We start from the raw sequence: 17,167 nt of genomic DNA, 5'->3' as shown, positions 1-17,167 counted from the left end.
TTGTCAAAGCATTAGTCTACTGTCTCATATGCCAAACACATTACTCTTTTCAGTTTTCAACATGTCTTTCATATTGTTGTTAAAATGACACTTTTACACACAAAAGTAATGCACAGTCTTCAAACATTGAACACACTCCTTATCTCTCGGCCCACAACATGTCTACAGCATTACTGTCCTAAATTTTGAGTCAGATTGGTCAATCTCTGTAATTTGACAAGCGGAAGGCCCTCAAACCTGCTGCTCTCTGGTCAGTCAGTTTGACTCGTCAGGGACCTCTGGACACCCCAATAGAATCAAATACGTAGTATCAGGTGCTACTGGGACCAGATTGTCCACTAACCTCTCGACCTTGACCCTGCGGTATGGTTCTGGGTGATGCTGGTCTTTGTTATGACCATGGCTGGCCACAAAAGGGATACATAGGCACAACGTCCCACAAGTGTCCCCACATCACCATACGTCCTCGCTTGGTTTCTTAAGAGACCTCCTTCCGCTGCTCGCTTCGGTCACACCTATGACACATATGAACTGGTACATTTCCCATCTCAATTCATAATCTCATTAACATTGCATGTAGTTATGTTGTAGCAGATAAAAAAAACTCTTAGTTAGTGCAAACAAGGGTGGCTGTGGTGTAATATGCCATTGTGTTTCTTCAGCCTCTGTCATGTCAATTGTACATTATACATTTCACATTACACATTTCATAACCTTTCATGTTGATCACTTATTTTCTTCCCTCTATATTCCATGTCTGTGTATGTTGATCGATTGTCCCGATTGTCCCGATTGCATAATACAGGTGTTCAGCACCCATATTACCGTCATCACTTGTGATGATGATAACTGTTGATTATTTTAGCAGAGTATGGTACTCTGCGCACCGTAGCCTCTGGCTCTCGTTCATCGTAGCAGAGTATAGTACTTTGCGTACTGTAGAATCTGTCTCCTCATCCATTGTAGCAGAGTATCGTACTCTACCGTAGACTCTGGACAAAACTCATACAAACGAAGTCCTGCGTCTGCGATGTTATGGATCTGGTGCTGTGTTGTCCAGACATTTCTCTCACTTTCCCTTGAGAGCACCCATGTTCTCGTCCCTCCAATGGTCGGTGTGAGGACGACACGGTGTGGCTCCGTCCACTTGGCTCGTCCACTTGGCTCGTTTCTGTAAACACCACATCTCCAACACGTTTTGCTGCGGTGATAAACCAAGTCTTTTCGACAGTTCAGTGTATTTCAAACAGTTTTCTTGTTTACAATTTGTTTTTGTAATTATTGATTCAGAATATTTGTTTACACGTACATATCCCTCCTTTTGATAAATGGCCTTGCCCATTTCTCAAACTACTACATTTAAACAAAATTCTATAATCCAGATAGTTTACAACGTTCACTAATCAAGGAAGAGATGGAATTGCATCTGTTACTCCAACTCCGCAATGTCACCTCTTGACCTTTCACAGTTCAGTGGTCACATCCCTGGCTGAGCCCCCCCTTACACGGCGCTGGGCCCCCACCCTGTGTGGGTCAATCAGTCTGTGTGTAATCTTTACACTTCCCAAACCTATCTGTTTTACCACCATTTGTTTCAAACTCCAAATGTTTCAAACTCTAAATGTTTCAAACTCTAAATGTTTCAAACTGTAAAAGTCTGGTGTCCATGTGTGCGCGCGTATGTGTGTGAGTGTGTGTGTGTGTGTGTGTGTGTATTCAAATACATCAAACTACAATAATTATTTCAATAATTCCCCCGTTGAGCTGGCCATAAGGCTCAGTTCACACCTTATAGTATTAACATCAAATTTCACATCTCCTCTGTGGGTGTGGCCTGAATAAAGTCACCCATCTAATGTAATATGTGCTAATCTTCTATATGTGCTTCAGGTGAGTTTCAAACTCAATCTCTCACACCTGCTCATGTGGTGCTTTACAAACATTGTGTATTAGTTTGTTCTAGCAAGTCTATATGTGTATTAAAAATCAAAATGATTCTAAACCTTCCCCTTGGTTATAAGGCAAGTCTCTTTATCAACCTGTTTTTCCCCTTGTTGCCTACTTTCTTTGTCTTTTCTCTGTCTCTCATCACATCTTCCTCTCTGTCTTCCCCTCTGTCTCTCTCTCTGTCTTCCTCTCTGTCTTCCTCTCGTCGTCCTCTTGTAACGGAGGAAACACCCATTTCCAAATTTCTAAACCTGCTCTTTCTTTCTCTCTTTTCACTTACTCTTTACCTTCACTTGTAACCTGCTTTTACTTTCTCATTTCAAATTCTTTCCCTGTTAATGTTAACTTTTCCTATTACTCATCACGTCAACCCCCCTGAGGTGTAACCTCTTGGTGTCCCTGTGATCCGTGAAGATAACAACATCTGCTCCATCCTGAGTCCTCCAGATTCTTTGCCAGTCAATAGCCCCTTATCTCTGACTATCTTTTATGACTTGGTGTCCTGTTGTCACCCTGTTAGTTAATAAAACACATGTATGTCCCATGTTTCCCCACTTCTGCGTCAATTGCCCTAGTTAATGACCCATTCATGTCTTTCCTGGGAGGGCATTGGACGTCACTATTTAACTTATTCCCTCACTTGCGTCTACATGCAATACGATGTTTCCTCATGATAATACAAATAAATAAGTTACTGATATAACTTTTACTATCACTTTACTTACTGCCCGTTCTACTCCTATGTCCAAAAACATCAGTAGTCACTAATTTATCCATATTGTCACTCCCAGGCCTGTGCCTGCATTTGATCCTAAATTTAAAAACACTTCTGTCTTTTCTTCCTGTACTTTCATCTAGTCATGCATTAAGTCCAAAAAGATATTTTTTTTCAAGTCCAAAAATAAAACAAAACAAAACAAAACATAGCTTTGTTTGGTGCACACAAACAACACGACTTTTGTATTCTATGTCGGGGACAGGAAGTGTCCTGTCTTGTCTGTGATCACATTCCCCCCCAAAAAATGGCCATCTATAAAAATCTGAATTCATCTTCATCTCAAGTTTAATACAATCTTTATAATTGATTGTTGTCAATCAAACAAAACCCTTAAAATTTGTTCTACAGAGCTCTCAAATACTAAAATTTAAAACCAGCTGGGTTTAGTTTCTCTAATTCATTCCCGTTCAGAGTGTCCTCTGAGTGCTTTCTCCCCTTCTCCTGCCTTGTTGACCCCCCTTATCTCCCCCTCTCTGCCACGTCATCTGAGCACGCTGGAAGTCTCCCTCCAAAATCCTCTTATGACTTTTCCTTTGTCTTTTTACAGTTTGGGGTGATAATTTTGGCATTATGTGGTCTCGGTCGTCTGAGAGAAATGCTACTTGCTTTACAGTCACGGTCAATGTCAAGCTTCTAGAGAAAATTCCATATTAGATTCCTCCGGACATAATCGTGGTGTTTAATATTCACCCGTGACTGCAAATTTTAGATCTTACAGAATAACGCCTTGTGACCCTTGTATAATTAATTGTGATTCACACTTGTTAGTTAATCACTTATTAATCCTCATTCACACATTCACACTTCTCTCTTACTTACTTCGCTTGTGCACAGCGCTTACATTCACTCATCTTTATGTCAGTAACAACTCGGCATAAGGCTTCATAACTTTCTTTCGGTGAGAAACTTAACTCGTAGTGAGCAATTTAACTCCTTTATATGTGTATCTACACAAAGCCAACCAATATTTTTCCAGCAATTTTAAACTCCCTGCTTATGTGAGAAACTTATCTCGTCCATAAGCTTACAATATTTCCTCAGTCATATCAAACTGGGCATTTCCTCAGTAATACCTAACTGGGCATAAAAGCCTACAATATTTCCTCAGTAATATCAAACTGGGCATTTCCTCAGTAATACCTAACTGGGCATTTCCTCAGTAATACCTAACTGGGCATAAAAGCCTACAATATTTTTCCATAAAACGTTTTATGGCTCACTTAAAACGCTTTTTTAAAACACTTTTTCACACACAAAGTTTTGTCTGACCTTCTTTGTCGCCTGTGTTCTCCTGCTGCTTCGAAACGACGCGCTCTCCTCGCGGAGAATGAGGTGCGATGGGCGCCCACGGGAAAAGTGGACTTCTTTTAGCTGTGCACAGACTTCACCGATTCACCCGTCAATCTCCACGAAGGGCAGCTGGTCGTCCGGTTCGATAGGACCAGAAAATGTCATGGAATTAGACACACACTGATGCTATTCCGTAACACATCGAGAACACAATTCAACTTAGAATATGAAACGACACAGAAATAGACATTTGTATGGCAAGCTTGGGAGAAAACGACCGGGACTGATCACGCAAGCTGTTGTAAGCAGCCTGTGTGATCCTCCTGCGTCTCACCCCGTTTTTTCCCATGCTGGTTGGTTTTATTAGATATTCTGGAATAGGCGGGTCACATTTCTCATTGGTCAGCTTCACATCAAGGCACTTGGTATTTTTCCGTAGAGATCAAGCCTTGGGTAAACATTACCCAAACTCCTCTGGGCTGTCACCCCCCCTCGGGTAAACATCCTTTGGCCCATCTTTACGACCCCTTCACAAATGCAGTTTGTCACACACCCGTTCTTCTCTTAGACTAATGATGCAGATAAAATACATCACAGAAATATAATCATATATTCACATTTTATCACAAGTTCTTTTTGCTCTCCACTGGCTTCCCGTTTCTTTTAGGATTGATTTTATTTTAAAATTGTTGTTTGTCTTAATGGCCTGGCCGAGCATCTGCCCAAGCAGGGCTCTAATGTCTCTAAGGGCTCTAAGGTCAGCAAATCACCTTCTACTGGACGTCGCCAGAGCCAGAAACAAACACTGGGGGGATGGAGCCCTCTCTGTCACTGGTCCCAGACTCTGGAACAAACTGCCCCCGACAGGAGCCCCCCATCATGCACACCATCACAGACTTAAGCCTTTTTAAATCCAGAATTAAAACTTATTTATTCAGACTGGTTTTTAACACTATGTAATGTAGTGAAGCTTTATTTTGGACAGTTTGTTTTTACTTAGTTTTATGTTTTGTATTGCCATGATTTTTTATTGTGAAGTTTGGTCATTTTGAGTGTTTTAAAAAGGCTCTATAAATAAAGGTTGATTGATTGATTGATTGATTGACTATTTTAAATATAATTATCTTATATATATTAGCATGGACCATATACTAATACTCTTAACACAAGAGGGAAGAGCAGCATAACTAAAAATGTGACCATCACTAAACACAAACATGTCCATCCATCCATCCATCTTCTGCCGCTTTATCCGGGGACGGGTCGCGGGGGCAGCAGTCTGAGCAAGGACTCCCATACTTCCCTTCTCCCCAGACACTTCCTCTAACTCCTCCGGGGAATCCCAAGGCGTTCCCAGGCCAGCCGAGAGACATAGTCTCTCCAGCTTGTCCTGGGTTTCCCCGGGGCCTCTTCCCGGTGGGACATGCCTGAAACACCTCCCGAGGGAGGCGCCCAGGAGGCATCCGGAATAGATGCCCGAGCAACCTCAGCTGGCTCCTCTCGACGTGGAGGAGCAGCGGCCAGCCACACGGCGGAGGAAACTCATTTCGACCGCTTGTATCCGCGATCTTTCTTTTGGTCACTACCCAAAGCTCATGACCATAGGTGAGGGTAGGAACGTAGACCGACCGGTAAATAGAGAGCTTTGGGCTTGGGGCAAGGACTCCCCACCCACCTGAAGGGGGCAAGCCACCTTTTTCCGGTCGAGAACCATGGCCTCGGATTTGGAGGTGCTGATTCTCATCCCAGCCGCTTCACACTCGGCTGCAAACCGTCCCAGTGCATGTTGCAGGTCTGGGTTTGATGGAGTCATCAGGACAACATTGTCTGCAAACAGCAGAGATGAGATCCTGTGGTCCCCAAACCGGACACCCTCCGACCCCTGACTGCGCCTAGAAATTCTGTCCATAAAATAAAAATTATGAACAGAACCGGTGACAAAGGGCAGCCCTGGCGGAGTCCAACATGCACTGGGAACAGGTCTGACTTACTGCCGGCAATGCGAACACAGCTCCTGGTCATACAGGGACCGAACAGCCCTGAGCAAAGGGCCCCGGACCCCGTACTCCCGGAGCACCCCCCAAAGGACACCCCGAGGGACACGGTCGAAAGCCTTCTCCAGATCCACAAAGCACAATGTGGACTGGTTGGGCAAACTCCCATGAGCCCTCGAGCACCCGATGAAGGGTATAGAGCTGGTCCAGTGTTCCACGACCGGGACGAAAACCACTCTGCTCCTCCTGAATCCGAGGTTCGACTATCGGTCGGATTCTCCTCTCCAGTACCTTGGAATAGACCTTACCCGGGAGGCTGAGGAGTGTGATCCCTCTGTAGTTGGAACACACCCTCCGGTCCCCCTTCTTGAACAGAGGGACCACCACCCCGGTCTGCCAGTCCAGAGGCACGGTCCACGACCGCCACGCGATGTTGCAGAGACGTGTCAACCAAGACAGTCCTACAACATCCAGATACTTTAGGTACTCGGGGCGGATCTCATCCACCCCGGAGCCCTGCCACCGAAGAGTTTGCGAACAACCTCAGTGACTTCAGCTTGGGTGATGGATGAGCCAGCCTCCGAGTCCCCGGTCTCTACTTCCTCTTCGGAAGACATGACTGAGGGATTAAGGAGATCCTCAAAGTATTCCATCCACCGTCCGACGACATCCCCAGTCGAGGTCAGCAGGCCTCCACCCGCACCGTAAACGGTGTTGGTGAGACACTGCTTCCCCCTCCTGAGGCGCCGGACGGTTTGCCAGAATTTCTTTGGTGCCGACCGATAGTCCTCCTCCATGGCCTCCCCAAACTCCTAACAGGCCCGGGTTTTTGCCTCTGCGACAGCACGAGCCGCGGCTCGCTTGGCCTGCCGATACCTGTCGATGACCTCCGGAGACCTACAAGCCAGAATGGCCTGATAGGCCTCCTTCTTCAGTCTGACGGCATCCCTTACTTCCGGTGTCCACCACCGGGTTCGGGGGTTGCCGCCACGACAGGCACCGGAGACCTTGCGACCACAGCTCCGAGCAGCCGCATCAACAATGGAGGCGGAGAACATGGTCCACTCGGACTCAATGTCCCCAACCTCCCCCGGGACATGGGAGAAGCTCTCCCGGAGGTGCGAGTTGAATACCCTACTGACAGAGAGCTCCACTAGACGTTCCTAACAGACCCTCACAATGCGCTTGGGTCTGCCAAGTCTGTCCGGCTTCCTCCTCCGCCAGCGGATCCAACTCACCACCAGGTGGTGATCGGTTGACAACTCTGCCCCTCTCTTCACCCGAGTGTCCAAGACACGCGGCTGGAGGTCAGATGACACGACAACAAAGTCGATCATTGACCTCCGGCCTAGGGTGTCCTGGTGTCATGTGCACTGATGGACACCCTTGTGCTTGCCAATCCGTGGCTAGCACAGAAGTCCAATAACTGAACACCGCTCGGGTTCAGATCGGGGAAGCCGTTCTTCCCGATCACCCCTCTCCAGGTGTCACTGTCATTGCCCACGTGGGCGTTGAAGTCCCCCAGTAGAACACCGGAGTCCCCGGTCGGTGCACTGTCCAGTACCCCTCCCAAGGACTCCAAGAAGGCCGGGTACTCTGCACTGCTGTTCGGCCCGTAGGCCGCCACAACAGTGAGAGACCTGTCCCGCACCCGAAGGCGGAGGGACGCGACCCTCTCGTTCACTGGGATAAACTCCAACACGTGGCGGCTGAGCTGAGGGGCTATAAGCAAGCCCACACCAGCCCGCCGCCTCTCCCCGCGGGCAACACCAGAGAAGTGGAGCGTCCAGCCCCTTTAGAGGAGATGGGTTCCAGAGCCCAAACTGTGCGTGGAGGTGAGGCCGACTATATCTAGTCGGTATCGCTCAACCTCCCGCACAAGCTCAGGCTCTTTCCCCCCCAGCGAGGTGACATTCCATGTCCCCAGAGTTAGTCTCTGTGTCTGGAGATCTGGTCGCCGAGGCCCCTGCCGTCGACTGCCGCCCAGATCTCTCTGCACCGCAGATCCTTATGGATCCTTCTGCGGGTGGTGGGCCCACGGGAGGGCGGTCCCACGTCGCTCTTTCGGGCTGTGCCCAGCCGGGCCCCGTGGGGTAAGACCCGGCCACCAGGCGCTCGCCATGGAGCACCCATCCCAGGCCTGGCTCCAGGATGGGGCCCCGGTGACGCCGATCCGGGCGACATAAACTGCCTTGCTTTTGTCGTCATCATAAGAGGCTTCTGAACCGATCTTTGTCTGACCCGTCACCTAGGACCTGTTTGCCTTGGGAGACCCTACCAGGGGCTTGAAGCCCCTGACAACATAGCTCCCGGGATCATTCGGGCACTCAAACCCCTCCACCACGTTAAAGGTCCCAAATCGACTTTTCAGAGCTTTTAACCTTCTTACATTGCTATTTGTGCTTCTTATATGTACCCAGAGTGTTTTTTTGATTGATTCCCGCAGTTTTTAGCTATATTACAGACTATCTCCTTTCCTCGAATCTCCAAACTGACGGGAGGTGGCTACAAGACCGCGTCATACCCACAGGCACACGTCATCATCCCCCCACCCCCCTCTACACCCCCCTCCCCCTCCCGCCTGCCGCCTCCCGCCCCCTTTCCCGCGCTGCTCGTGTCTCCCTACAAGCCCGATTTATGACGAAACACGGCTCAAAGAGGCCCAAAACTTCATTAATGATATCGCACTCTTTACTATTATCACAATGGTGAAGGTTTATGTGGCAGCTGTTGAACGGAGAGAAGTTCTATCCGATACCGAAAAACCAGGAAATAAGAGCGCGATGGACATAAGACTTTTATATATATATATATATATATATATATATATATATATATATATAGAGAGAGAGAGAGAGAGAGAGAGAGAGAGAGAGAGAGAGATAGCTGTTCTGCGCACGCTGTAGAATAAACACCAGATTTATTTAGTCTCAAAGTAGTGTTGATCTGAAGTTCTATCGTTTCTCACTCAGTCACGCGGAGCCGCGCAGCGCGGAGCTGACAGCGACTGTGGGGGACACACTACGTCACGGGTGGGCGTGGCACACACGCGCTCTGAGACTACGTCACGGGTTGGGCGGGGGAGCCAGATCGTTCTTCGCAAGGGTGGGGGCAAATATCAAACCAAGCCGTTTGCATTTCCGGGTTGGTGAGGGGGTCCAAGGTCTGGGTGATATTTCTTAACTATTATGTTAAGGGTGTTGCACAACCCTTATTATTATCAATTATACACTTAGGATAGACTACGAAACGTGAAAAAAAGCATGTTATGGCACCTTTAAGGTGTCGGTTCAAGGAGAGGAACACAAACATGTGACAAGAGTAAACACAAACATGTGACCAACACTACAATTCAATTCAATTCAATTTGTTTTTGTAATGCCCAAAATCACAACAGCGGTTGTCTCTTTCAACAATGAAAAACAGATTAAACAATGTTCATAGGGACTTGACAATATCCCAGGATCCCCTGTCCTTAGACTCTCCTTTTCGGCCAAGAAAAACTACAAAAACCTCCTTGGGAAAAAGTAGAAACCTGGAGGAATTCCACAGTGAAGAGGATGAGATAAGGGTAACACTTTATTTTAGGGTACACATATTAACAACTAACTAGATGCTAATTAACATACTAGTAAGTGGTAAATTAGTAGCTTATTAGTACTTAATCTGCCCTTATTAATGTCTTATTCTGCATAACCTTATTCTGCTGCTAATTAGACATTTATTAACACTTTTCTATTAATAAACTCTTTATAACTTCTAATTAATATGACGTTAAGAGATTGTTAAGAGATAACTATGATCTTAATTAGCATTTGGTAATATGGGTGTTGTTAAGCGCAAGTAGCATAAGAACTGTTGTTTTTACCTATTAACGGTTAATAACTATAGCTTATTTGTATGTAACAAACACAGCCAAGAAAGTGTTAACAGTGTCCAACTAACCATTAATTAAGTCTTTAAAATCTGAATATGTTCCCCATTCTAAAGAGAGAGAGAGAGATAAGTTGGACATGGACAATAACTTCAGTTGATCAGTGTTTCATCTCATCATCATCTCATATACAACTTTCACTATGGGAACAATAACATGTACCTTAACTTTTGAAAATTATATTTCACGGGAACATCTGCAGTTTTGTATTGCCAACTGGAAATAATTTTCTAATATCGTGCAAAAGCATTCCAAGTTGTCCATCTTTGTGATGCTTTCCCTGCCAACAAGACCATTCAATGACATCTATATGATCTTTTAACATACTTCTGAGATGACTGAGCTTCCTCTGCAAACATGTTTCTGTATGAGTGGCATGAGCTATCTAGTTAAACAGCGTTGGACAATCCTAAGAACAGGTCTTCTTTTGCCATCTTTGATTCTTAGAATTCCCAAAACCCAGGAATTCCTGTTGCTTGCGCGGCCTCGGTTGTACTGAAAATCCATGAGAAAAGCAAAAATTAGGAAGATTACTAAATCAATACATATATACAATTCACAGTACATTCACAGTTGCAGCTTTGTGACTATAATTTCCGACTTTGTGACTGATTGCAATGTACATGTTAAAAAAGAACTGCACAGACATGATTTTAGAGCACTATCGTTTCCTTAATGGTAATCTTGCAAGGAGCCAATGACACAGTAATGTGACATAGCAAGTTAACTTTAAAAATGCCAACATTATCTATATATTGTTTTACTGTAAAGTATAGTGTATATGTATATTCATTTACTGTAGAGTATAGTGTATATTGTTTTACTGTAGTGTAAACAGTATCAGTAAAATTAAAGACAATTTAAGATTTCACTAATGTTTAGTCACAGTCTCAATAATCATGAATAATTGTTAAATTGTGAAGTTTTTTTCGCACAATAATCGTAACACTAAAATGTTATGTTGTGACATCCTTAGATGGAACATTCTTGAATGAATGAGGGATTACACCGGCCGACCTTTCTTTTATGGCCAAATTTGCTTTCATCAATTAGAACTATCTCTCTTCTTCTGCCAATAATCTGTTTGCCTCTTCTTCTCATCCTCTTCATTGCAGATTTACAAACTCCTCGCAGTGCATGTGCAAGTTTGCTCAGGGTTGCGGAGCTCCCAGTGATTCCCTCCTGCAGCATGTCCACTTGTCATAGGCGAAGGCCTTGGGCAAATCTGGAATCATTCAAAACAAACAAGAGAGGAAAACAATCATTAACTAAAACATTTGAATGAAATGTTCATGCTCATGTTTTACTCATGTATATACATGTACATAAAATGCATCCAAGTTTGTATATTAACATGAGAATTTTCAAAGATGGAGCCACTTCTGGTGGACTTCGAGACCGATTTCCCTCTGTGACACGTGTCTCCCTTCATATCCTGAATGGGTACAAACAGGGGTTATTTCAAGAGCTATTTGACAAGATGCAAAGGCTACTTAATGAAATAATTATAGGAGCTTATAATTAATAAAGATACATTTTCTTTTACTTTAGGGAAAGGCTAATTAACCACACATTTGAGTAGTCTCTAAAAATCTCTATAACAAAACCTGATTCTGAGGTAACTGTCTGTGGCTCATAGACACCCCCATCTCGTGACCATCACCGAGGCTCAAATACCTGTCATCGGGTCAGACGCAAGCCAATCGCTGCGGACAGATGTAGAGGTCTGGGTGTGCGCTTCGTGAGTCGTCCGCTTCCGTGGCTGTGCCCCAGCAGACTGAGGAGAATTTGAGTTCTAAACGTTTAGCTTAGTCTCAGTTTAGTCCCGGGCAGACCGGGAAAAAGCCTCAATATTTGCGTGTGGGGTCGCTTCCGTCAATAAAAAGGCCGTGAGCGCGCGCACTACGGTTCCGCCCAAAACAACGCTACTATCAAGGCAGCGCATCAATGACCCAGAAACAAAGATTGAGCAAATTGCCAAGTGTAGATAGAATGCAAATAGTTTCTCCTCGATCTCCAGAGGCAGCAGCCCTAGTGGATGATCCCTGAGGGTTCACCCAGGTCTCCACCGCAGACAGGGGTCCTCGGACGGCCACGGTGCCCGTAGCATTTAAGCCCTCGACCACGGTTATAAACCTATGCAGGGAGCGCAAGCCGTAGCCTCACGGAAATAACTTTGTTGTAGTATAAACTAAATACATATACAGTTAAAACACTAATCACACAATATCACATTACAAGTTAGAAACAAAATAAAGATAGCATTACCGTAGACCAGGGGTGTCAAACTCATTTTGGGCCGCGGGCCGAATTTCAACGCTCTGGCTGGGTCGCGGGCCGAACATAACGTAAAACATAAAACAATAAAAAATTGAAGAAATAAATAGCTTTATATAGCCTACGCTGTTTTTGCAATTACAAACACATTTTGTTCTCATAAACTGAAAAGTATTAAGAAAAACAAGTGTAATTTCACCAACACTGTGCTTCAGTTTATGTCATTACAACTTCAGAGTTGATCTACAGAGATAAACATTTAGTCATTTGGAACTGAAAAATATTGTATTTGACTTAACAAAATAAACTTCTCTGGATCTAAAAAACCTTTTAAATGTACTAAGTAACATTTCCACGTCTGTGTAGTTATATGTAGTTACCTGTAGTTCTCTGTAGTTATCTGTACACCTGAACTGACACACCACTAAATACAAACACACGTGGAGCGTTTAAGGAGGTTAAGTTATGAGCCACAGTTTCCATCAAACCAAACTCTTTTGTCAAATCGTGGGCCAGATATTATGTACAAAATAAAAACAATAAAAAATATAAGAAATAAATAGCTTTTTTACAGCCGTAATAGTTGTGAGACTGTTGCACAAATGTGCAGCAGGTGAAAGTCTTAGTCCAGATTCATGCAGCAGCAGGAACAGGAACATGGACTTCTGATGTGATTTCTGATGTGAAATGTTCATATCACAGACATGTTTCTGCTCAAACTCAATATGAGTTCGCTATTTTCATAGTTTAAGCTGATCTTAGTGACAAATGATTCATGTAGTGTCTCAAATGAGGTCATTGTGTTTGTGTCACAGTCACAATAGTGTGTTCACAATCATGTTCATACTTTGTTAAACTCTGACCTGTGTTTTTACCTCTGGCTCCTGATCTGTCCAGGTTTGTAGAGGATATTTTCCTCAGAGCATCATCGCAGAAGTTAGTTTTCTTGTTAGCTCCACATTAGCTCCACTTTTAGCACAGCTCTAACATCCACAAAGCCTTCTCCTTTCTTTTTTCCACGTGTTTCCCAAACCACACGCCTGTCCTCGCTCAGACCTCTGCTCTGAGGTGCATAAGTGCTGTAAAGTATGCAAACGCGTGTCTTACTTCCCTCAGCACTTCTCCCTCGGCAGCACACACGGCAGTGAAGGGCCACGCGGCGAGGGGCGGCCGCGCGGCGAGGGGCGGCCACCAGCGGCATTGTGGGACGTGTAGTTTTAGCGATAAAAATGGTTACGGATGTAACTACGGTTCTATGAACGAAAAAAAAAATATATATATATATATATATATATATATATATATATTTTTTTTTTTTAATTAAATATAAATTCAAAAATGTTTGGCGGGCCGGATTAAAACATATGGCGGGCCGGATCCGGCGGGCCGGATGTTTGACGCCCCTGCCGTAGATCCGTAAGGACTACTCACCATTTAGCCTCCTTTTTTTCCATGAGGTGGGTTCAACTTCATGGCATGAGCGCACTCAGGACAATTTGCAGATTTTCTTATCATTCCAAGTTTCATTAACTATTTGTTGAAAAGAAGGACTTCTTTTGGACAATTTCTAAAAGAAATTTGTCTTAAAAAATTGTAAGAGAGCATGATCCAAAATAACGCCTCATAAACCTGTAAATAATCCGCATTTTCCTGGAGGTGTGCGGAAAGGACAACCATTTGCTGATAGGTGATTGACGTATCAACCAATCAATCGCTAAGCTCAATGGTCCGCCTCCCAGCCAATCAATACAGGACAGCTGTCCTTCGCATGCCTGATTTAAATGTATTTCTTGCCATGCAACGCGAAGATTAAGACACCTGAGAAAGTTTTAAAAATGATAAGTTACAATTGATTAACCAACTTGTGTTTAGTACAGCGTAGTATCTGCGCAGTGTGTAGTGTGTTATAGGGCGTAATTGTGTAATTGTGTGAAATAGCGAACTCAATTATCTCTATGCTAACTTTAGCACTGAATTAATTCCAACCGATTACTACAAACAACATGGGGGGATACTCTATGTATGACAGTTGCTTTTTATTATGTTATTTTTACAGCCAAAAGCAAAAAAGAAGAGAACAGATGTTCCCATGGAGAAGCCCTTAGAAAAGACTAAAAGTGACCAAGAAGGTAGTATTCTATTTGTGTAATACCAAATAAAAAGTGTCAAATATAACATATTAAATTATTTAATAACTAAAAAGTTTATTACATTTCAAAAGATCAAGAAAGCGTGGTTCAGAGCGGCAGCAGCCATGGCAGCAGTCTGGGATCAGGTAAGTTTTTAAGTACAAGCTAAAGTTGCATGGTCACACTGTAGAATAAAACTACAGAAATAAGACTATTTAGGGAAAACTATTCTTATGTATGTTATGAAAATGATCTAATCTTTTCAAATATATGTTTTATGTCTAGTCTCTGTCTTCAAAATAGAATTGATGGAAGCCAAAATTGAGCTCCTAGAAGTCAAAATTGATTGGCAAAACAAAACCATAATTCATCTCACAGATGAGCGTAATTTTCTGCGGAATCAGATTGCAGGAGGAAAGAAAAAAATACCTGGTAAGTAATTTAGTATTATAGAACACAATTTAATTACTTAAGTTGTATGAAAAGGTTTAAACCATCCCTAATGTCTACAGCTGAGCCAAAGATGACTTTTGAAGAAGCTGACAGCATTGGTACTGGTGTTTCCTCTCCAAATATAAGTGACTCTGACAGCGATGTAAGGATTTATAAACCCAGACAAAAAAAACATCGCACATCGTCTCTAGATTCTGAAAACATGGCTGCACTGGGGCGGAGCCACACAAGAGGTAAGAACAATAAAGCAATTTCTCTCACTACAAGTTAGGATAGTTACTGTAAGAAAACGTTTGAACAGTATTCAAGGACATCACAAAATGTATACATGCAGTGCTTTAGTAAGTTTTTACATCTCTTTGAATATAATCTCTTAATTTCTATTTAGTTTTACAATCATACTATTTCAAAGCTAGTCTGTGTAATCCCTCATTCGTCCAGGAGTGTTCCATTATAGAAAAAGCTTCAGTTGTAGTCATTTGGACACTGTTTTAGTCAAACCAAAAGTTTTAACTCTCATTCACGAGTCATTTTAAATCTGTGGATCTAGTCTGAGAACTCTGGCATTTATCCTACTCTGAGTAAGTCCTGCCCACTGGGCGGAACCTCCTGATAATAGCCTGTCCTGGTTTTTTATTTACACTGTGTGTTTCACCTGAAAGTAATATATTTTAGTAACCCTAACAGCCCTGTAATGGGCCATGAGAGTTTGAACTTCTTGTTATTCTAAAAACAATATCCAGATGACTACAACTGAGGCTTTTTCTACATAATTCAATACTGTTATCTGCAGACTATTAATTCATAGAAGTAATCTGTGTAAAATTGAGATTAACATTTAAAATAATTCCATTTAGACATTTAGACTCAGACTAGTGTTTAACAGTTTAAGTAGATGCTCTAAAATCTTTATGAAACTATTGTAAACATTTTTAAGTTGAATTTGGTTTGCAGTCAAGCACAGATATTTTGCAAGTTTTAATGTATGTGTTTCTTTTTTATCCCAGTGAAAGGGCCGGATGAGGTAATCCAAAAATACCAGAGGGTCCTGAAGATTTTCAAGATGGTTCGCACCATGACTGAGGCTTTTAGACTCAGCAACGTTGATTGGGGCACCATCAAAATGACTGCACCCATTGCAGAGCTTAACATGGTCGACCCAGATACTCTTAAGAGCCTTACATATGATAATGCAAATGAGACATTGCTCTCATTTGCCAAAAGATGCATGTCCAACATAACACCAGAGAAAAAGGTCATTATTGAAGATCTTAAGTCAAAAGGAAAGCTACTTCCTTTGATTGTTAAATACTAAATAATGAATCATTTTTAGACAAAAGTTTTTTTTGTCAGTTTACCTGTTTGTCTTAAATGTATAGTTTGCAGATAATCACTGATTTAAGATGCTTAAAGCAGTTGTACATTTAGTGATGTTGCTAAGTTCCTAAAGAATAGGCTTGATATTTGATACATTTTTAGCTCAAGGATATAATTTGGAACAATAAGTACTGGATCATTCAGGATAGTTCTAACACTTTTCAAGAAAGGTTAGATTTTGTCCTGTTTTTTTTTTTTCACCTCAGTTACTTGCTCAAATGAATATTTAGTTTCGATGCGATATTTAGTGTTGATTTGTATTTAGCTATTTTACTACACTAATAATGGTTAAAAAGTTATTTTGATTTCACTGTAAATTGTACATTGCTTAAATCTGTTAAAATACAGATAAAGGTTATATGTGACATGTTGATGCTTTTTAAGCTTTTATTAAAATGGCAACTAATTCAATTAGTAGTTTTCCATTTTTTTATTTGATTATTGCAAAGACATATTTTGTATTTGATTATTTTAGAATACATTCCAAAAAGAGTTGATGGAGAGTAGAATAAACTTAAAATGTAAATGTAATTTAAATGTAATATTTTTTTGTTTTGTTTTTTTGTTTAACTGTCTATTTAAATTCTGGTATTAACTGTATTAATATGCATGCAACAATATATTAATTAAGTGTGAAGAAGTGACCACTTTAGAACAGGGACCACTAGTTCTTTATTAGTTATCACTTTAGAATGGGGAACATATTCAGAGTTTAAAGACTTAATTAATGGTTAGTTGGACACTGTTAACACCTTCTTGGCTGTGTTTGTTACATACAAATAAGCAATAGTTATTAACTGTTAATAGGTAAAAATAACAGTTCTTATGCTACTTGCGCTTAACAACACCCATATTACCAAATGCTAATTAAGATCATAGTTATCTCTTAACAGTCTCTTAACGTCATATTAATTAGAAGTTATAAAGAGTTTATTAATAGAAAAGTGTTAATGTCTAATTAGCAGCAGAATAAGGTTATGCAGAATAA

Source organism: Eucyclogobius newberryi, unplaced genomic scaffold (genome assembly GCF_026437365.1).
Source record: "Eucyclogobius newberryi isolate DKJ021-1_F unplaced genomic scaffold, fEucNew1.0.hap1 SCAF_17, whole genome shotgun sequence".
NCBI classification, from domain to species: Eukaryota; Metazoa; Chordata; class Actinopteri; order Gobiiformes; family Gobiidae; genus Eucyclogobius; species Eucyclogobius newberryi.
Note: the sequence above shows the minus strand (reverse complement) of the source record.